This window comes from Belonocnema kinseyi, chromosome 1, assembly GCF_010883055.1.
Source record: "Belonocnema kinseyi isolate 2016_QV_RU_SX_M_011 chromosome 1, B_treatae_v1, whole genome shotgun sequence".
Classification (NCBI taxonomy): domain Eukaryota; kingdom Metazoa; phylum Arthropoda; class Insecta; order Hymenoptera; family Cynipidae; genus Belonocnema; species Belonocnema kinseyi.
In genome coordinates this window covers 43,362,382-43,385,859 of record NC_046657.1, presented here as the reverse complement: position 1 = coordinate 43,385,859, position 23,478 = coordinate 43,362,382, and the positions used below count along the sequence as shown (strand labels likewise).

Sequence of the window (23,478 nt, the reverse complement as noted above, 5' to 3'; positions counted from 1 at the left end):
TTATTATTTCTATATTATATATTCTTTATTAATTTCTTTTTACTTAAATTATTTATATTTTTTGGCTAGAAAATCAACTACTTTGTTTAAATTTGAAACAGTCTTCAAAATGTATCTGTTTCATTGACAATTCCACAATTAGGTTAAAATTTACAATATTTTTGTGAAAATTTAACTATTTCATAAGAAATGTCATTTTCTGTTAAAGATCGTATTTCTGGGTTAAAAATTCAAATATTTTAAAGAAAATTAGTTGTTGAAAAACGAAAATTTTTAATACAATTTCATCGTTTTTGTTGTTGTTAAAACTTAGTACTTTCAACTGAAGACGTAAAAACTCCATATTTCATGCATGCGTCGATTTTCAGGTTATGTTTTTCAGGTGTATATAATATGGATATTACTACTATTATATATATTATTTATTTTAATATTATAATTATAAAATATTGAATTCATATTAATGAATAGTTGAATAACTCTTAATAGAAACAGTTAAACTTTTAACTAAAACAATTAGCTTTCTGCAAAATTTCGACAAAAAGATTAATTTTCTACCAAGAAGGATAAGTATTCAATAAAATATAAAAAATTTCAACTAAAAAAGATCACTTTTCAATAAAACATAGAATAGTTAAATTTTTGGTTAAAAAAATTAATTTTTAACCAAAAACAAAAAGATTTTTCTACAAAATAGTTCAATTTTCAGATAAACAAATTTTTTCAACTATATTGATGACAATTTTAAAAATACCCTAAAATATTTCAAATCCTTTAAAATCTCATATTAAATTATTTAAGTCAATTGAAAATGCCTTGGGATCTATTAAAATATCCTAAGATATATCAAATCCTTTAAAATGTTATATTAAATTACTGTAAAAGATTGAAAATTCCTTGGAACCTTTCAAAATACTCTTAAATATTTCGAAACTTTCGAAATCTTTTGAAAGGTCTTGACATCTTTTAAATATTTCTAAAGTACTTTGGACTTTTTTCAAATAAACCTTCTAAATTTTTTTTAATTCTTTGAAATGCCATTAAATTATAAAAATTAGTTTCAAATTCCTTGAGATCTTTTAAAATATCCTCAAATATTTAAAATCCTTAAAAATCTTTTGAAATCCGTTGAGAGTTTTTAAAGCTCTTGAAAATATCTTGAAATTTAAAAAATACCCTGAAATATTTTAAATCCTTTAAAATCTCATATTGAATTTCTGTAATCAATTGAAAATTTCAAACTACTTTAGAAATCTTAAAAAAAAAGTTCTAGGTATTTTGGAAGAATTTGAAAAATTTCAGAGAATTTTAAAAGATTCCAAGGAATTTTTAATTGATGACAGAAATTTAATATAAGATTTTAAAGAGCTTCTAATAATGTCAAAAGATTTTTAAGGATTTGAGATATTTAAGGATGTGTTAAAAGATTTCAAGGAATTATCAACTTATTTTAATTCGAAGGAATTTTAAAGAATCAAACAAAATTTAGAAGAGTTATTTTTAAAAATTCCAAAGTAATTTAGAATTCTTTAAAAAAAAGTTCTAGGCATTTCAAAAGCTTTTAAAGGATTTGAAAAATTTGAAAGAATTTCAAAAGGTTCCAAGCAATTTTCAATTGAGTACAGAAATTTAATATGAGGTTTGAAAGGATTTGAAATATCTCAGGTATTTTTAAAATTTCAAGCAATTTTTAAGAGCTTTAAAAATGTCAAGAGATTTCAAAATATTTTAAAGGATTTTAAATATTTGAGGTTAATTTAAAAGATGTCAAGAACTTTTCAACTTATCTTCATTATTTAAAAAATTTCAAGGAATATTAACAACTTTAGCAGGGTTATTTAAAAAATTCTAAAGTACTTGAGAAATTTTTAAAAGATGTCAAGGTATTTCAAAAGATTTTAAACGTTTCGAAATATTTGAGAGTATTTTAAAAGGTTTGATATATCTTAGGATATTTTAATAGATTCCAAGGTATTTTCAATCGATTTTAATAATTTAGTATGCGATTTTAAAGGATAAGAAATCTTTCAAGGTATTTTTAAAATTGCAAGGAATTTTTAAGAGCTTTGAAAAATTTCAAGAGATTTTAAAGAATTAAAAATTGTTTGGGATATTTTAAAACATTTTAAGGGATTTTCTATTAATTTCAATCATTTAAAGCGATTTCAAAGAATTCTAACGATTTTTAAAAATATTTTCTCGTTGAAAGTGGAACTACTTTGTTAAAAATATAGCTTTTTTTTGTTGCTGATTCATCAATATAGTTGGAAAAATTTGTTTTCTAAAAATTTAACTATTTTGTAGAAAATTCTTTTTGTTTTTGGTTAAAAATTATTTTTTTTTTAACCACAAATTTAACTATTCTATGTCTCATTGAAAAGTGATCTTTTTAGTTGAAATTCTTTGTATTTTATTGGATACTCGTCCTTCTTGGTAGAAAATTAATCTTTTTTGTCGAAAACTTAACTATGATTAAACATTAATTTTTTGTAAAGAAAATTAATCTTGATGGAAAATAAATTTCTTTTGTGCAAAGTTCACGTATTTTATTATAAGTTCCTTTTTTAGTATACAATTTAGCTGTTTGGATGAAAATGTAATTTTTTGTTTAAAAATTTTACTACTATGTTAAAAGTAATAAAAAATTTTTGTTTGTTATTTTATGCCTTTTATTTAAAATTTATCTCTTTTTTGCAGAAAGCTAATTGTTTTAGTTGAAAGTTTAACTATTTCTATTAAAATTTAGTCAACTATTCATTAATATTAATTCAATATTTTATAATTATAATATTAAAATAAATAATATATACATAACAGTAATAATATCCATATTATATACACCTGAGAAAAATAACCTGAAAATCGACGAATGTATGAACTTGAGAATCACACGAAACATCAAAGTCGATAATTTCTTTAATTTCTTTCAAATGGGGATCGAGATATGAATAGAAGACCACCGGAGTGTTCCGAAGTTTTCAGATCGGCAAGCATCGTGAAGCAGAAAACCGAAGTCGAGTCGTGCATTTTCGGCTTACACACGAACTTACAGTGGTAATCATGCACCTACTGTATTGTGGGTCCCAAGCGGCAGGTATAGTGGGGGTAAATTTTCACCAAGATCTGGCAGCTTTGTACGAGCTATTAAGGAGGCAATAATTTCCAAGATGGCCGCTTTCTGGTAGCCGTTTTCATTGGTTCTCAGCGATGAGCGTGTAAATCTTATTATTATCATGATATGCGCGTGCCAGCATTGTGTTTTTATAACTACTATATAACAGTGCTGCCAATTTCAAAGTGAGAATGCTAACTGTGCTACCAATTTAAAAGTGAGTACGCAGAATTTTTCTGTTCAAGATGGATTAAAAAAATTCAAGATCATCGTCGCGATTCGGATAATAAAATTGATTCTCATAAAGATTTCAAGTATTCAAGCGACAAGTACACAGAAGATATCCAAATAGGCGATAACAACGTGTGTTTCTTATTTTCCGCATGTTAGTATCCTAACCTTGAATTTTGATGTTTTTTATGTAAAAATAATAGAATAGCGTTATAATAATAGAATAGCGAAAATTATAGAACAATTGATTTAAAGAATAGAATATTAATGGAATAAAAGAATAATTAACGAGTTACTTCTGGTTTCTTGGGATTCCCCAGTTTTCATTGAATGAAATTCCAAACTGCGTAATAAAGTTCTTAACATCAATGCTACTTAAATTTTATGTACATAAATATTATTGATTTGAAATTGAATTATCACATTTTCATTTTCTCCAAGGATATGCATTTTTTCATTGAATTCGTGAGAATCCTGAAGAAGTATGTGTTTTCTACATTTTCTATAGATTTTGAATAGTTGTTCATTTTTATCATTAAAATATACATTCAATTCAAAAGTTACAAAATAATTATAATGCATTCTAAAATGTATAAATTACAGCCAAATACTCGCTCATTTTGGGTCGTTTGAAGCTCCTAAAAAAGTAACGTTAAAGGACGGCAAAGGAATGTTTATCGTCAAGTTTATGCTGATGAATGACTCTCGGAGCATTCAATGCTCTGCTTGGAATTCCGAAGTGGAAAAGATCAGCAAAGAGCTTAGTTCATGCCAGGTAAAACTAACTGTGCCATACGAAGAACTTTATTCTGAAATATAATTGACGATAGATCTAAATTTTGATGTCTATTTATTACAGATCGTCAAAATAAAGCCAATGTGGGCTTCAGCAGAAAATTTCAGATTTAATTCAGGTAACGTAGGCATCATTTTGTATTTGAAGTCATCTTCGGTCATCACTCACATCGATTCTGGAAGATTGTTATCCGGGGAAATTCAGCCGACGTTTGTTCAACTTTGCGACATTTTTACTGTCAAAGGGCCGATTTGTAAGTATAACATACTACAAATTTGAAGTTGATCTATAAATTTCACATAAAAAAATTGGTTACACTTTAAATTAAGAACGCAAAAATAGTTTGTATTACATAAAATCTGAAATGAAATCTGAATAAATAATTTTATTTTCGGAGCATAAATTGAGAAAATTATAACAAACTGTACATACAAATTTAAAAAGTGGTAAAACTTTGAATTTAGAACGTAACAGTAATTTGTGGTAAATAAAATCTATCTTAGATGAAAAAGCTCAATTGATTATACAAAGCATAAAATCTGAAATAAAATGTGAATAAATAATTTTATTTTGAAAATATAAATTGATTGAATTCAAACAAAATCAAAGTTAAAATAAAATTTTAAACAATTTTTTCAGCTTCAATAGTGTAAAAGAAGTGAGATCTCGAAAAATATCTGAATTGCATTCATGTAAACCAAGTTGACCAAATGTAATAATTTCGTGAATTTTGACACTTCAGATAGTTCGAGCAAAAAAAAAATTTAACCAAATGAACAAATGTCTGAAATTTTGGAACCGTCCAAAATTTGGAGAATCAAGTCACACCCAATCGTAGGATAAACGAAATAAAAAATAAAAATCTAAAGTCGAAAATATACAATTGAAAAGTCAAATCGGAATGAAAACTAATACATAATTTGAATAAGAATCGAGAAGTCGAGAAGACGTGTCGTGGTTGTAAGGGTTCTGTGGTTGATGACGTTCAGTGTCCAGGATGTCAGACCCCATACCACCCTGCCTATGCTCAACGAATAAAGGTTCTCGATGACGGTTCTTATACTAAGTGCTGTGGACCTAGATCACGCTTTCCTGCAAGGCCTGAACCGGCTTCAGCTGTTCTTACTGCCAACGACGTTGAACGCATAATAAACAAAGCCTTCGCTGCTGTAAAGCCCCAGTTGGATTTAGTCTCAACCTCAGTCAGCTCACTCTCTGAGAAATTCGATAGTCTCTCAACTAAATTTGACCATACAATATTAAAACTTGATAATGCCGAAAAACAACTTGAGGATCTTAACAGCAGGATGATAGCAGCAGAAAGTACGATTGCAAACCTCCCTTCTCTTGACCCTTCTCACCAAATCCTGGACAAAAAACGTCGCATCTCAAATTGCCTTGCCGAGATAGAGCAAAGAGCTGTCAGAAAAAATAACCTTATCTTATTTGGGATGCTCGAGCAAGTATCTTCTCGAATAAATGACGGCAGCACGGTAAAAGAAAATCCTATTTCTACCATCTTCAATCTTTTATCAGGAATTATTCCTGCCAGCATGCTCTCTAACATACGAGCATTCAAACTTGGTGCTTTCCCCAGGAGACGTCGAAGCCCCGTCCTTTGAAGTTGGTTTGCGAAACGACGGAAGCAGCGCATGCGCTACATCACTCGATCTTGCGAGCGAAGAGGGACCCCGATACATCGTTAGCATCTCGTCATCAAAATGGAGAAGTAGTGCTTGCCATAAGATATCGTCAGGGAATTCCCGTGGTTTCCAAGGTAAGGAAGCAAACAAGTGTGCCGACAACATCGTCGAATGTCAACTTGGGCTAGGGTTCTCAGCTGTAAGTAAGTTAGACAATGTAACACCTCCCTCCTCTAGCTCTCCTCGTACCAAGTCGTTTGACGTTTCTCAGCTGTTGTCTGTCTACTATCAAGAAATCAGGGGCATATGCACTAAATTAAACCTATTGCGACAAGCTATTCCCTCAGCTCTATGATAAAATAGGTACCACTGAGTTGGGTTTTTTTTGTTTACGACGTTTTTGGATGTGATAGAAATATCTTTATCAGTGACAGCATGCGTGGTAGTGGGATCTTGATTGCCGCTGTCCGTAGTTTAAATTGTATCAGTCTTTCCACTTTTATAAACGCAATTAAGTACGTGTTCACGAAATTCCTTATCGGCACCGTTACTCACATTGTTGGCGTCGTTTATATTCCCCCAAAAGCAGGTTTAAATAAATATATCGAACTGGATGATATATTCAAGGATGTTATTAATTCATATCCTGGTGCAATCGTAAATATTATTGGTGACTTTAATAGGCCCTACGCGATTTGGAATATAAATTCTAACTAGGGTCATAAATGTGTCCCAAAGTTCGGTTCATCTCTTATGCATGTTGATAATTCTAATGCGATCTCTGATTTTCTTACGTTTACTAATTTCGAACAGGTCAACAGCATCGTAAACACCCATGGCTCCCTTTTAGATATACTTTTCACTAACGCTCCACCTCCTGAAATAATTGCGGCAATCGATCCCCTTCTAACTATCGATAAGTACCACCCGCCCCTAGTTTTTGATTTATATGTCCATTGTAATGTCAGAGACTCAGCTCTTTTAGATCATCCCTATACTTGTCATAACCTTAAGGCTGCAAATACTGCTACGAATAGTCACTTTCTTTTTAATGTCGACTGGAATTATTTGTTAGCTAACATCTGTAGATAAGGCTGTAGATACTCTCTACGCGTATTTTTACACTGCGATAGAGTACTTTGTACACCTAAAAACAATTAAACCGTCTAGTTTTCCCCCTTGGTTTTTCGGCACCTTAAAACAATTACTCATAGCTAAGAAAGTGGTTCATGTAAATTATAAGCAGTCTCGTAGATTGTCAATCAACACTTTTTTGAACTAAGGGCGCAATGTAAGATCCAATTTGACTCCTTTTATAATAGTTTCATTGTTAAATCTGATAATTCAATCATTGCGAACCTAAAGCACTTCTGGAACTTTTTAAATTCCGTTAAGAAAATAAGTAATTTGCCAAATCACGTACACTTTGATAGCGATCTCGCTGACAGTAGTGAGGACATTGCCGAACTTTTTTCCAGATACTTCATGTCAGTCTATAGTCCGTCAGTCTTAAGCGGTCAGTCTTAAGCGACGCACAACTCAGTTGAAACGACTCCATAGATCTTTCGATTCTTAACATAAGTAAGGACGAAATTAATGGTAAATTGCGCAAACTTGATGCTAATAAAGGGACCGATCCAGATGGGATACCCCCTCCCTCATTAAATCGTGCTGCTCTTCGCTGATCCATCCGTTATATCTAATTTCTAATCAGTCAATCACTGAGGGTTACTTCCCCGGGCTTCGGAAAAGGGGCATATTTTCCCCTATTTTTAAATCGGGAAACAGCCACGATGTAAGAGAATATAGGCCAATTACACTGCTCAGCTCCACCCCTAAAAGTTTTGAGAGTATCATTTGTGATAAACTCTATCAAGCCTCGGCCAATACCATCATCGATGAGCAGCATGGTTTCATGTGGGGTAGATCTACGATTAAAAACTTGTGTAGATATACGCATTACTTATCACAGTCTCTTGAATCGGGCTTGCAGGTTGATGCGATTTACACGGATTTCTCGAAGGCATTTGACAAAGTCGACCATGGCATTCTCGTGGCAAAGCTTAGAGCCATTGGTATCTCTTCCAATGTGCTCTCCTGGCCTTCGAGCTACCCGGAGGGTAGGTTGCAATCAGTTCGAGTCAATGGAAGTTTCTCAAAAGTTTTCTTATTCACATCTGGGGTATCGCAGGAATCGCACCTGGGTCCACTCATGTTCCTTTTTTTAACGACATAGGTGGGGTTATTAGATTTTGTTTCTTTCTCCTGTTTGCGGATAACCTTAAAATGTTTGTTGCAGTTCACTCCCATCTGGATTGGATCGATATTCAAAACGATCTCGATCACCTGCATAAATGGTGCATCCTGAATCGTATGCCAATTAAGATAAAAAATGCTCAGTAATTACTTTCTCCAGGAAGAAAGTCAATATATTGCATCACTACAATATCGAAGGGGTCGAACTGACTAGTCACTCAGGTGCTAGACCTTGGGATAATTCTAGATTATGAGCTTACTTATAGGGATCACGTCTCTAAGGCTGCGAGTAAATCTCTAAGGTCTTTAAGCTTTGTCACGAAAAATGCCTTGACATTTAGGAATCCCCTTACACTTAAGATTTTGTATTTTTCTCTCGTTCGATCACACTTAGAATAGGCCTCTATCATCTGGTCACCGCAATACCTCGTTCACAAAACTAGGCTTGAACGGGTTCAAAACCGTTTCCTTCGATTTTCGGCCAAGCAATTGGGTATGCCCATGGACAGAAGAGACCACGATTACGATGGAGAAAGAGCCCTACTAAATATTCCGAAACTTGCCTCTAGGTTCTTAACTGCTGACCTTTGTTTATTGCACGGTATTGTCAACAATATTATCAAATGTCCTTCGATTCTATCTGAAGTTAAGTTCATTGAACCAACTAAGTCGCTCCGTAAAAAGAAATCTTTATTTTATGTTACGAATCACTGTACAAATTACGGAGCGAATTCCGCGATCTCCAGAATTTGATGTGAGTCCAATTCGTTTATAATAAATCGTAACAACCACCTCGACTTTTTTAACAAAACTGCATATCAATTCATAAGCTCTGTGCGAAACACGATTTACAGCCGCGGCGGTTCTAGCCTTTCGAATACCTCTTACTTAGATTTAAGCGTTATTTTTAGTTAGTAAGTTTGTATGTACCAAAGGGTTTTACCCGTACACTGATTTAAATAAATAAATATTTACGTTCCAGAGATTTTGGTCAGAAAAATGTTAGGTTATGTTATTTTTGTTTGATCTAAAACCGAAGATCATTCAAGATTCGTCGTAAATGAGAGAAAAAAAACATTTTTATATAAGCTGCTATTCTGGGAAATAATAATAGAAAATATATTTTATAATAATTGCTATTCATGGATAGTAAAAAAATCATGATGAATGGTCTCATTTTGCTTATTTTATGGGACTTTTTGCGGGCACTTGACTTAACGTGGGTTAATACAAAACGATTTTGTATATTTTTTTCCTCACACTCTTTCATGAAAATGATAAAATTATAGTTTCTGCGGATCTCTGTTCGGCCTTATATAGTTCCCTGGCGGACCGAAGGAACCGAATGGTGCCTCTACAAAGTACCCGTAAAGACCCTATAGAAGGTCACGGAATAATCGCAATAGTTTTTTTCTGCAAAGGTAAAAAGTCTAAAAAAAATATAAGACGTTTAACGCCTGTTGACTGCTACACTTCAAACGCATCATATGTAAGTAGCAGTCAACAGATGTTTCCAATAAGAAATTTAACGTAGAATCCGAATTTCGAAAGTGTAAAAGTTGATCTTGCTATTTTTTTTTCTTTAAGGATCCGAATGGGGACCGAATAGGTCTTTACGGGTACTTTGTAGAGGCTCTATTTGGTTCCTTCGGTCTGCCAGGGTCGAGATAAAAAAATCAATGATATTTTGTTCCAAACTGCCGATTCAATATTTGCGCAATCGTCTTCGATATTTTCTGACTCAAAAATGATTTTTTAAAAATAAATTTAAGCTTTATATGCAAGATATCAACCGTAATATCAAAAGTGATTTGTGGTTCCCCACTGAATCAAATAGAACGATCAAAAATATAATCTTTTTAGTGAAAAAATACATATAAAACTGTTGGAACAGTGCGCACAAAAATGGCGAAATCCATCATACACTCAAAACTTACCAGCGGTCAATGATAATTCGGTTTTGAGCCTATACAAATGCACTCCGAATATTTCCCCGTCACCGAAAGGGGTTCCATGATTGTGGGATATGCGGTTGCTGTCTATTTTTTTAATAAATCGGGTAAAAGCTAAAAAATGAAAGTAAAGTGGTTAAGAAAAATATACGAATGGAGACTAAAGCGACTGACAGTTGTTTGGCGCTGATCGATCAACGTTACTTGATCGTACTAGCAGCATGTGTACTGTCGGTGAAGCTGCTGCTCTTGGCGGGAATTGTAAATTAGAATAAAAATGCGATCTCTGTTCTTTATATTGTAATTGTTTCTTAGCATGTCTCACTTGGCTTCAGAATAGGAAATCTATTAAAAGTGATAGACGGATGCCGCCGTGAACTCAGTGACAATAATTGGTAATAATTTTTCCAGTTGAAAATATATTATTTATTGATTTATTTACATATATTGTTGTGTTATAACGTGGCTGGAGAAAAATTATCCCAACAAAAGAAGGAGAATTTTCGTTAGAAAAAAGTAGGAGAAAACAGGAATCGAAAAGAAAATATCGAGAAAAATAAAAAAGCAAGTCAAGACTCGACAGTCAAGAAATTACACCAAGCGATTCAACTAGTCAAAACTCACAAGCCGTAGCTTCTAATTTACATTCCAATCTTGAAAGTGGATTTGTCGTGATTTATCAAATACCAAATGTTCCTCATACAGCTTTGAGTTCTACCAACGAAAACAAAAGAGATCATTCAAATTGTAATATTTCTGAAAGTTCTTTTTCGGCTCAATTTCAAGCACTTCAATAGGAAAATGCGCAATATCCAGAAAAGTCAAGCAAACGAGCTAAGTTCGCTAGAAATCAACGGGCTTGTAATAAAGGTTTCGAAGATATTTCTTCCTTTATCGAATCGTCAAACGTCGAAGACTATTACATTGAAACCATGAAAACTTTTTGCTTTCACTGTAATTCGCGTCATTTTGTTGCTGAAAAAATAGCGAATAAAGGCAATTCGTTTAGAGATTTTTGTGGCCATGGAAAAGTTGCTTTCGATACATTACCGCCACTCCCGTATTTGCTTAAAAAATTATACCTTGGTGAGCATCCGAAATCAAGCCATTTCAAAGAAAGAACCAGATGCTACAATAAACGCTTTTTCTTTCGCCTCCTTTAATGCGAATTTATGTAACATCGCTTTATATTCTTCTACTGATGAAAATCATAGTTATGGGCAACTATTCATTTTATATTGTTAGGAAGCAGCTGCAACTAGTATGTGATAATGCATGAAGAAATTCAGAATTTTCAACAAGATAGAACGAAAGTCACCTCAGATTTGCAATTTAAATTTTTAACGAAAGGAGGTATTGACAAAGGTAGATACAATCCTCAAAGATCGAACGAAGTGCCGATGATTTTCACAATGACTGCTTATGGAAAAATACCAGAAACTTTTGTAACAATCAAGGATGGCATTCGGGTCTCAAACTCAAAGACAGCGGTAAGAATTTCACTAGAGATATGTACGTATAGCATCGCATGGCAATAAGTGAGGATATAAATCCCATTCTATTGAGCGGAAGGTTATTCCATCAATGGGTTGTTGATTCTTATGTAAAGATTGAGAAAGATAGAATTTTCTATATCAAAAATTATCAAAAAGAATTGAGGGCTGATTCCTATCAAGGCTTGGTGGACCATCGACAAAATACAATTAATAACTGTAAAGGATACATAGGTCGGGTCGTTATTTTACCGTGCACATTTGTGGGATCACCTCGAAATATAATGCAGAATTATTAAGATTCCATGGCGATTGTGAGAAAATTCGGTAAACCGGATTTATTCAGAACGATGACTTGCAATCCTAATCGGACGGAGATTCAAGAAAATCTATTGCCTGGTCAGCAAGCTTCTGATCGACCTGATATTTGCATATTGTAACGAGAAAAAAATTGTTTGTTGAAGTCCAAGCACATGTGCATTTAATCGAATTTCAGAAACGTGGTCTACCACAAATGCATTTATTGGTAACTTTGAAACAAAACTGCAAGTTTATTGATGTGTTCAAAGTAGACAAATTTCTTTCTGCTGATATTTCTGATCCTTGCGTGAACAACACTTTGCATGAAATTGTGATGAATAACATGATTCGCGTTCCGTGTGCATCACCACACATTTTCCCAAAGAGTTTCAGCCTGAAACTGTTTAAGACTACAATGGATATCCAGAATATCGTAGAAGAGACACTGGAATTCTTTACGAAAAACAAGGTAACTGCACTGTTGACCATCGATACGTTGTCACATACTGTCCAACACTGTCCATCATTTTTAACTGCCACATTAATGTTGAAATTGTATCGACAGTCAATGCTGTAAAAGATATAGAAGTATATTTTCAAGAGTAATGACGCTGCATCCACTGTTATAGAAAACGAAAACACGAGCAAAAAACAGTGGATTACGAGGAATGCCGCAAATACGTCCAAGGTACGTTGGACCCGTTGAAGCATGTTGGCGCATTTTGTGTAAACATCTTCAAGAAAAGAGTCATGCAGTCAAACGATTGCCAGTTTATTTTCTAAATGAACAGAGTGTGCTTATCGCGGGAAATGTAGATGAAATAAGAGAGGCATTGCAAAAAACAACTATGCTCCAAATTTTTTTGCATTAAATCAGAGAGCCCATAATGCGAGGCAGAATGTTTATCCAGATATCCCACAAAATTTCCCCTTAAAAAAATGGAAATGGACGCAAGATAGAGTTGCTCAACCTCCGTATACTGTTATTGAATGTTAAGCGAGCTAACAGCTCATTGAAGATGACGCCGAATGGAAAAGAGCTTTGAATAAAGCAAAAAATTGGATGAAGCCACGAGAACTTAGAAATCTTTTCGTTCGAATGCTCATCCACTGCCAACCCGTTCATCCAAGAGATTTGTGGAGAGACTTCAAACTGGATCTGTCCAACGATCTTAACAGGCGATTTGGACAAACAATTGGAATCGAAAGAGCCTATTTCAAAATACAAACGTTGCTTGAAAAAGAAGATTAAGACATCTCCACATTTTCTGGAATGAATTGAAATAAATAAAATTTGTAGAACAATTCCAAGAGCTTTCAATGCAGCATCTTTTGAAAGGGCAAGAACAATACATCAAATTGAATGACAAGCAGAAAAAAATCGCTGATATGATTTTAAAAGGTTGCAGATGGAGATGAATCTCGTGGAAAATGTTTTGACATCGATGGACCAGAAGGATTTGGAAAAACATTCGTTTATATCACGTTATACTTCTTGCTGAATAATGAAATAATTAAAATTTCATAATGAAACATTATGTCAGCACGATGGCTTTTACTGGTATCGCTGCAACTTTGCTTCCTGAAGGAATAACAGTTCATAAAAATGTCGCTTTGCCAGTGCCCCTGTATTCCGATTCATCTTCAAACCGAAAACCTAACTCAAAAGATGGAAAAATGGATAAATACTGGCATTTTCATCTGGGATGAAGCACGGATGTCCCCGAGATATGCTCTTGTAGGCAAGGATAGAACTCTTCGTGTCTTAATAAAAAATGACTTACCATTCAGTGGTAAGATTATTGTTCTTGAGGAGATTTTAGACAATTCTTGTCAGTAAAAGAAAATGCAACGAGTTGCGAAATCGTTAACCTATCGATTAAGTTTAGCGCTTTGTGGAAGAATTTTGATCTTCATACATTGACCGAAGATATGCGAACTCTACTTGACGAGAAAGAATTCTCTCTATTTCTCATTCAAATAGGTGATGGAACTTCGAATGATTCATCTGGAACTATTCAACTAACTGAAAAATGAATTCATTCATTTGATTCTGATATTGTGAGGGACACATACAAAACTTTGATCGAGAAAAACGGTTTACTTCAGCAGTAAATTACGCTATACTTTTGGCAAGAAATGAAGATGTTGATATCAACAAAAATGTTGCTGATCTTCTCGATCCTGAGACTGAAAAAATTTACACCAGCTTGGACAGCACAGAAATAACTAACGACAAGGGTGATATCAATCATGAAGCTCATTTACCAGGATATTTAAATTCTCTGAATCCTCCGAGTTTGCCACCTCACGAATTGCGACTCAGAAGGTACACAGTCGTAATGATTATAAGAAACATAAGTATAAGTTAAGGTCTCTGCGAAAACATTTACCCTTTCTCTTTCAGAAGAAGACAATTTCCAATCAAATTAGACTTTGCCATAACCATGAAAAAATCTTAAGGAGAGACTTGTAATGAAATTGGAATCGATTTGAGGAAAGATGTTTTTCACCATGGACAACTGTATGTCGCATTTTCAAGGGTTCGCTCATGGGAAGCATTAAAAGTTTACATTAACCATACAAAATCGGAAGAAAAATACAGGATAAAATATTTTGTCTATCAAGAAATATTTTCGTAGTATAAATTAAAAATTCTTTAGAATCAAAAAGCAAAATTTTCTTTATAAATTATTCACATGCATAAAAAACGTACATTCTGCCTCAAGTATGAGGCTTTTTTTCGTAAATTTTATTAGAACATTTTCTATTATTGAAAAAAAAATGTCTACACTACCCTTAGAAAAGCATGAATTATCCTCCAAATGATAATATAAATTCTATTTCTTTCGTACGCGCTAAGTAAAAATACAAAAAATACTGTTCACAGTTATGCAATAAAAAAATCTAAATTCTTAAACGTAAAAGATTTGGTGAGTAAACAATATCTGCATTTCTAATAAAATACAGTAAACAAATAATAGTAATTAAAAAATCAGAATCTGTGATCAATTCTGTAAGAAAGTATAAAATTAATCGAATTGAACGATGTGAATCGCAAACTGAACTAGAACTCCGCGCGCGAACCGCGTGGATATTTTAGTCTGAATTAATTGATCGTGTGATTTAATTGATGGCATTCGTCTTTTTTTTAGTGTAGCATTTTTTGAAAGGTTCTGATTCACTGTAAAATCATGAATTAATTAGAAAATGGACGCAATATCTTTAGTTTAGGAACTACGTGAAGTTTAAGGTTTTTAACTTGGATAGAATTGAAGATTTCGAATGAGAGTAAGTCTTTTTCGATACTCACCTCCTTTCTTCAGAGATGATTTATGAAATCAATCATGTTTTTTTCTAGTATAATTATCATTGTACACTTAAAAGCAGGAACATCTATGTATCTATTTAATTCAAATGCCTCTGGTTCATTTCTCTTTACATTAATTTATGATTGTCCAATTCAGAAATGAGAAGCACAGAGTTAAAGATTAACCAGAATTAAACATTCGAATTGAACAAGTGTTTCTGCTTTTACATATGCAATGATAATTATGATTAACAATAAACATATTATCGAGCTTATACATTATTTTTATATAGAATTCTCAATTTTGAGGTTAGGTGTAAAAAAAAAGATTTACTTCACTTGCACACAATTTATAATTAATTTAGAAAATATATATTCAATGTGAACAAGAACTTTACTTATTTTAAGCAAGAAGTTTATTTAAAGGAACCAAACATTTATTTAAACCAAACAAATAAGGAGAAACAAGAAATTTATTTGAATCCAACAAACATTTTTCTCAGTGTAGTTCTTGTAACTTTACAAAGCAACATAGAAAAGAGTCATCCGATAGACATTCATAGTTGACCCCGTAAACAAATTTACTTGTAAAAAAAGGGAAAACTCTTAATTTTTTAATTAAAATTGTTCAAATATTTAATAGTTCTTGTAAATTTAAAAAGCAACCTAGAAAAGAGTAATCAGATAGACATTCTTAGTTGACTCAGTAAACAAATTGATTGGTAGCAAAAAGGTCACTTTTAAATTTTAATTTAAATTGTTTAAACAATTAATAGCTTTTGTAAATTTACAAAGCAACATAGAACAGAGTCATTGGATAAACATTCTTAGTTAACTCCTTAAAAAAATTGACTCTTAGAAAAAATGACATTTTAAATTTTTTAATTAAAACTGTTTAAATAATTAATAGTTCTTATAAATTTACAAATCAATATAGAAAAGAGTCATCGGATAGCCATTATTGGTTGAATTAGAAACCAATTGAGTAGTAGGATAAAGTCCAAACTCTTAGTTTTTTAATCCAAATTGTTTAAGTAAATAATAGTTCTTGTAAATTTGCAGAGCAACATTAAAAAAGAGTTAACTCCGTGAACAAATTGACTCGTAGAAAAGGTCAAACTCTTAATTTTTAAATTAAAGTTGTTTAAATAATTACAATGCTTGAAGATTAAATGAATGTTAAAAAAGAACATAAATCGGCTCCACTCGAATTCGGCACGTTCGCTGTAACTTAATCGCTAGGAATGTTTACATCCATAATATGAACAGATCCCTCGAACTTGCCTTGACGTCGTAGAGCTGGGGTAACGCAAAATTTGAGGTTAGAATTGGAGGTGGAAATAAAGTACTTGGAACTACTTTTCTAGAATGAATAATCAATTGAACGGAAAGCGTGGAGCTTATCAACAATATTTCAAATATTTATTAATTTAGTAATATCTTAAGTTAATTTTTCAAGTTTGCAGGTTTGAAAGTTCAAAAAATTTAACTTATTCCACATGAACATTCCATAGTTTAAGTTGAAAGTTCTTCTGTATGGTTAAACATTAAATTATTGAACTTGAAATTCAATTATTTAACTTTTGATTGTCAAATTTTTTATCTGCATTTCATTTAAAAATTCAGAATTCTATAGTTGAAAGTTTGTCGCAGCTTCCCATAGAGTGATAGAAAAGTGTAACAGTCACGTTCGAGAGATCTCTTTACATTATTGGATGAAAAAATTCCTACCGATAAAGTTACAGCAATCGTGCCGAATTCGAGTAGAGCTCATTAATGGCTATTAGCATTAATTAAATCTTCAAAAATTGTAATTATTTAAACAATTTTCATAAATGGCTCTTCAAAGAATACGCTTAATTTATTATGTTGCGTTGTGAATTTACAAGAGCTATTAATTATTAAAACTATTTTAATTTAAAAATTAAGAGTTTGACTTTCTTCCAACCAGTCAATTTGTTCACGGAGTTTTCACTCTTTTGTATTAAAGGATCTTTAGAATAAACGTAATGAATTAAAATACATTTTTACATTGAGCGGCAAATTCGATCATCAATTTCGCATGTAAAAATTAATTAATAAATTTCTCGATTTGGTGCTATTCATTTATTGGTTAGTACTACCTTTAATCTACGTTTACGAATGTAGTATTCTTTTTATTTTAAAAAATTATATCAGAATGACCGTTTTAATCGAAGAACAAAACTCCCGGTCATTTTTCGGCTTTTCCCGGTCCGCAAACATTTTTCCCGGTAAATAAAATTTAAAAAGTTGAACTCTAAAGCTAAACATTTTTCCATTTTAAGTAATAAAAAATAAACTGTAAATTAAATCACTCAAAGTAGAACTCTTGAATATTTAATTATTTAAAACTGAAGTTTACAAATTTTTTAATTAAAAAATATTATATTCATTTGCTCATTAATTTACACGTATGAAATGGAAGCTACGTACTGACACTTTTCAATCGAACAATTTAAAATTAAATGCAGACAAACAGCGAAATTTAGAATCTCTAATTTTTATAAATTATAGAGTTTAAACATTTAAATTCATTACTAAAAATATGAATCCAAGTTACCATTTTGAATGCCCCAAATTAAAAAATCAATAAATAAACTTTAAATTTTAAGCTAGAGACATTAAAAATTTAAAAATTAATTTTTCTAACTAAACACTTTTTTTAATAAGAAAATAAATTATTTCCATTTCAACTAGTTTAAAACTCCTTGAAAACCTTACAAATTTTATTTCAAAGTCCTTATCATGTGTAGAAAAAAATTTGAATCATTTTAACTTTTGAGAAGATTTGAAATTAATTATAAATTTGAAATTATTTCAACTAATTGAAGCGAAGTCCCCACATGTAACGACAAAATCCGGCTATTTATACTAAAATTTGGGTGCAAATAGCCACAGCCTAATTAAAATCAAAATGTATATTTTTGCAGATTTAAAATAAAAAATTTAGATGCTTGTTAAGAATTGTGAAAGGCTTCAAAAGAATAAGAAATTTTTTTTAAATTCCTACGAAAATAGAAAATGATTTTTCATGTTGAAAAATTATTAAAAGAGAATATTTGAAAAGATTTTAAAAAGGTTTCCAAAAATTGACAACAAAAAAATCTAAAAGCTTTTAAGACACTCTTTTAATATTTAGAGGATTTTCTAAGAACTGCATGAAAAATTTGATTAATTTCAAAAGATATTTATTAAATTTTTCAAACCATTTGTAGAAAATCCTGAACATTTTTCTAAATTTCTTTAAAATATTCCAGATTCTTTTTTGACAATTTCAGAAATATTTTCAAATCTTTTTAAGAATTATCTTAAAATAACAATTCAAATTGCAAAATCATTTTCAATTTTTCTTGGAATCTTGCTTCTACATTTTTATTTTAAATATGCAAAAATGTAAATTTTTTTTAACTCAGACTGTGGCTGTTTGCACCGAAATTTCGGTGTCTAAGGAAAACTTTTACCAAATTTGAGCTTAATCGTTTGTTTGTTTGTTTGTTTAAGAGATGTACGCGATTTTGTATTCCCGCGTCTTTGCGATATCCTAAAAACATCTCATGATTTGACGATGTCTTTACAATATCGTAAAGACATTAGAACGAGACGGACATAGGATGTCGTAAAATTGTCGTAAAGAGGTCGTAAAGACGTCGCAAAATTTGGTGCCCACTGGGGCTCACAGGTCGTATTTTTTAACTGATTTCAAAGTTTTTTTTTGTAGAAATGCTCAGCATTAAATTTTTAAGTCACTGAGCAACAATAGATAAACAAATAAGGTAAAAAAATTGGCAATTTCAGCTTTGTGAACTTATATCTCAAGAAAAAATACACAAAGAGATTTACCATCAGCTGAAAGTATTAAAACTCAACTTTTCTCTTCACAATGAGCTATAGAATACGGATTAAGTATTATTTTTTACATGTCACCACCATAAATCTGTTTTATAGGGTCCTGCAAAAGCTCTATAACTGAAAGAATGAGTTTTGCTATTTTTATGTGCTAATTGCGATTTTTTAATGTTTTTTTAATGCAAATATTTGCTTGCATATTATATACAACTTCATACTCACAATAAGATGCCTACAAAATTTGTTTAAATAGTTTTCATTGTTTTCAGAATTTTTCTCTTAGAATAGAGATAGAAAGTTGTGGCTTTTTCAAAATTTTCTCAATTTTCAATTAAACTTAGGTGATACATAATTATTGTGAACAGAAATACTTGTTTAAGCAATTTATGATTATTGTTAATAATATTTAATTTCAATAATGCTAGAAAGTTGCGGTTCTTTCTGAACTCTTACGTTTTTCTCCACTTTTTACTAAGTGATGTAATAGTTAATGCAAGTTAAGAAACATTCTTATTTAGAGAATTATTTATTGTTTATAACTATCTTTTCACAGAGTAATGCTAGAAATATGATTTTTTCATAAATATTTAGTTTTGCTTTCACTTTGTAGTTACAAAAAAAAATAATAAAAAAACCTCAAAAAGAATCATTTTTGAAATAGTATTGTATTGTTTTAAATACATTTTTCTGATAAAAAAATTACTTCCGACAAACAAGCTATCTTACACAAGAGACAGAAAAATAGAATGGAATAAGATAAAGGAGTAGGTGGTAGGACGAGGTTTGTAAATGAATTGTGAAAGTTTTGTTTTGAATTAATTTTTAAATTTTAATTAATTATACACCCCACTCTAATAGGAAACTTGGTTAATAATAATTAAGTATAACTTAATTTTAAATGAAAATGGGATAAAAAGTAGAAAAGTTTAGAAAAGACCGCATTTCAAAAGATTTCCAAAATTATCCAAACAGAATCTAGAAGGTTTGAAGGTCAAGAATATATTTTGCAATATCCTAAAAAATAAAAAAAATATTTTTTGACATATGTATAATCTTCAAATTTTTTAAAAAAATTTCAAGAATATTTATATATCCTTAAAAACAAATGTGCAGATAAATCTAAAAAAGAAATGTTATTCAATTAAAAAGAGCAGAGGGAAGTTAAACATTTAAGAAGAAACCAGCACATCTCTTCACTTACATAAAAGAAGACAGTTATAAACAATCATAAATTAATTAAAGAACTATTTTTGTTTAATTTACATTGATTATTACCATACTAAGTGAAAAGCGGATAAAAAATTGAAAATTTCAGAAAAACCTGCAACTTTCCAGCATTATTCAAATTAAGTATCATTAGCAATAAAATTTACTTATTTAAAAACTGAATTTTTCAATATTAATTAATTATTCATCTCACTCTAATTGTAAATTGGACAAACATGAAGAAATTTCAGATAAAACCGCAACTTTCTAGCATTATTTAAATTGAATATTATTATTAATCATAGTAAATTGTTTAAACCGTCATTTTTGTTAACAATATTTAAGCATTAATTGAGTTTAATTGAAAATTGGACAAAAAGTGGAAAAGCTTTGAAAAAAAGTAATTGATTTCGGTACAATGAAAACTTCCGATTTTTAATTTTTAGTAGAAAAAAACTATAAATTTAATGTGATTGCTCAAATTGCTCAAATATTATATATACAAATAGAACAATTAACATTTTAACGTTCAAAGTTTGAAAGCTCTTCGGAATTTTGACGATACAAGCCTTTTTTTGTCAAACAATTCAGTTTCAAATTGTTACTTTTAAATATTTGGTTTCAATTTACTTGTCAATGAAATTTAAAAAATTGAACTCTGAAGTCAAAAAATTTTGCTATTAAACATAGAGTTCAAAGATTTAGATTTAAATCCAAAAATATAAATCCACATTATCATTTTCAATGTTCAAAATTAGAGAATCAATCAATGCATTTCAAAAATTTCAGAATTATATCATTTTAAGCATTTTAAGCTAGAAACATTAAAAATAGAACGATTAAATTTTATTTAAACTGAACAATTCTTAAATTTAAATCTTAAGCTTCTCAAAATTCATTTTTAATATTTTGTAAATCATTCTAAATCTTTTTAAATATTCTTTGCAAATTAATGTGATGCAAACAAATAATTTCCAATATTTTTATAAAATGTTTTTTATTCTTCTGAAGCCTTTCAAAACTCTTGAAAGCTTTTGAATTTTTCTCTAGATCTGTCAAAATCTACATTTGTTTTGAAATTAGGCCTTGGACTATTTACGGCGAAATTTTTATACAAATAGCTGGATTTTGTTGGTATACGTAGAAACTTCGTTTAATTATTAGAAATTTTTAATTAGTTTTATATTTTTTCAAAACTTCCAAATATTTCTTAAACTTACTGGAATTTTAGCTGAGAATAATAGGTTTTCAATTGTTATTTGGAGATAAAAATTCAACAAATTGACTTGCAAACTAATTGTAGTTTTTTTCATGGAACAATTAAAATTGTAACGTTCTTTTAGGTTTTTTTAGTTTTAAATATTAAATTTATAATTACTGATTTTAAATAAAAGCCGGATATTTTGAAATAATAAATAATTGTTCTTTTTCTTAATTGCAAAATTTGAAATTGAATGGATTAAAAATAGAATAGTTTAGACGAAAATATAATGTTTAATTGAATAAAAGCCTTCAATTATGAATGTATTATTCTGAATTTATTAAAAATTTTTAAATATTTTATTGATAAAGTTTCAGTCAGACGTTTAAATTTGTTTAACTAATAAGACCTCAATTAAAACAGTTTAATTTTTAACGTTAAAATCTGGAAATTCTAAAATTGAGAAGTAATTCCAAATCGTCTTGTAAAATCAATTATTATTTCCTTTTTAATTCTTGATAATTCTTTAGTTTAATCGTAAGAATCATGATTTAATTCATATTTAAATTTATCTACTAAAAATGTTTTTTCCATCAAAAATCTGTGATTCTAAGCGCTTCTGAATTTTAATTCCTTTAAGTCTTTCAAACTGAATTTAAAAAATCTTAAAATTCAAATGAAAGTTTAAAAAATTAAAAATCTATAATTGAAAATTTTTTAAGTGACATATTTTCCAATTACACATTATAAACTGTTGCATTTGCTGAGGGAAAAGCGAAAAACCCCAAATGCACATCTTTAGCTACAACTGATTTCAATTAGAAGAAAATTTTTTTGATCTTCTTTACCTTTTTTTTTTTGAATTTACAAATCAGGGAAGCCGTTTCAATCGATAAATTAACTCCCTTCCAACTCGATAAAGATCTTAAAAATAACAAAATGTTTCTCTCCGAATTTAGAAAAAAATTTAAAAAAAAAGAATTTATCCTTCTAAAATTAATAAAAATTACACTAGCAAGAAAGTGCTCTTTCAATTAACAAAAATTTGAAAACAAAGATCTTCTGCTTTCAAACTCAATGAAAATGGCAAAAAAAATTCCGCTTAAAATTTGTAAACAAATTCAACATTAATACTCAGCACTTTCACTCACAAATAAAAAGTTTGAAAAAAGGAAAATTGGGAACGATGGCGTTTAAAGTGTAAAATGAGCACTGGGAAATCATTAATATTGAAGGCTTTCTCTTTCAAACAATTCAGTTTCAAATTGTTTCATTTTGAATATTTTATTTCTAATTGCTAATTTGATGTAAACAAATATTCCTAAATATTAAAGAAAATATTTCAAGTGAATAAGATAAAAAAGGAATAACTTAGATTGAACCAATATTTATATTAGACTTAAAATTGAATAAAGGCGTTTATAATGGTGAATCTATCAATTTAAAATGATCAAAAAATTAAAAATTATCTAAAAATTGAAAATAGTTTGTCAAAATTCAATCGGACGTGTAAATCTATTAGTATGCATTATTATACGTTCGACTTGAAACAGCAGTTCATTTTTTAAATGTTAAAATCTGGAAATGGGTTTTACATAAATTGAGAATAATTTTGTGAAATCCAACGAATCACACGAAATTTTTTAAAATGATTCTGCCTTTTATTGTCAATAATTAATCTCAATGTTAATTTGATTGAATAAACTTACCTTTTAAGATTCTTGATATCTAACAAAGAATCCATTCAATAAACAAATTCGTAGCGCCAGTAACTGCGTCTTCCACTTCGACAATACGAAATGCGACGAATGTGAGATTCTTCATTCTGCGAATCAAATCACAGGCTGACGTGATACGTCAACGGCAGGGTTGCCAGATAACCTAGAGATCCTCGAGGTAGAGTTTTGCCACAGCCTCCCACTGTTTTGATTAGTTGCGATTAAACCGGAACCAGAAGTGATGAAAAGTACGCGATTTTCAAACCAAATTTTACAATAACTTTACAATTTAAAAAGTACAATGAAGAAGAAGATAACATAAAATATAAAGATATCAAAACTTTATGAAATATATGAAAATAGAAATATTGGGGAAAAGATTATTTCATTTCG

At 30.3% G+C, this 23,478-nt stretch overlaps 1 protein-coding gene across 1 annotated transcript in view; it reads right to left on the bottom strand.

Annotated features, from left to right (window-relative positions):
- Positions 1–23,152, bottom strand: part of LOC117177649 — a 32,325-nt gene extending 9,173 nt beyond the window's left edge. Inside the window, exon 1 of the mRNA XM_033368448.1 lies at positions 23,077–23,152. The gene's annotated coding sequence lies outside the window, so the exon portion shown is untranslated. The remainder of the gene's footprint in view (positions 1–23,076) is intronic.
- Positions 23,153–23,478: the final 326 nt, after the last annotated feature.